Consider the following 570-nt stretch of genomic DNA (forward strand, 5'->3'; position numbering starts at 1 on the left):
GAAGGAGGGGCCGATGATCCACTCGGGTTCTGTCATCGCGGCCGGGGTCTCCCAGGGGCGGTCGACATCGCTGAAGCGGGACTTTAAGGTGAGCCTGGACTGCTGGGGCCGCGGGTGGACGCCCTGGGCCTGGCCTTGCCGGGCGGGCGGTCACACGTGGCCGGGGCGGAGGCCTCGCCCGGGCAGCAGCGTCCGCGTGTGGTCCCGGCTGGGGGGTGCGGGCCTGTCTGCGGCTTGCAGGCTCTGACCTCAGTCCACACGGCCCGGGGCTCGTCTGCACGGTCAGGGGTCAGCTGCCCGGGGCCCCAGCTTCTGGCTTTCCGGTCAGGCTTGAGTTCCGTGCCTCTAGACACCCCCACCCGCCCTCCCCGGGCGCGGCCCCGCCCCGTCTGCAGGCCAGGCCTGCGGGCGCCCTGAGACCTTCCCCACGCCGCAGATCTTCGAGTACTTCCGCAGAGACACGGAGAAGCGGGACTTCGTCTCGGCAGGCGCCGCGGCCGGCGTGTCTGCCGCCTTTGGCGCCCCCGTGGGTGAGGCGCCCTGCGGGTCTCTGGCGGTGCTGGCGGGCTC

Source organism: Condylura cristata, unplaced genomic scaffold, assembly GCF_000260355.1.
Source record: "Condylura cristata isolate star-nosed mole 26May11 unplaced genomic scaffold, ConCri1.0 scaffold00032, whole genome shotgun sequence".
NCBI lineage: Eukaryota > Metazoa > Chordata > Mammalia > Eulipotyphla > Talpidae > Condylura > Condylura cristata.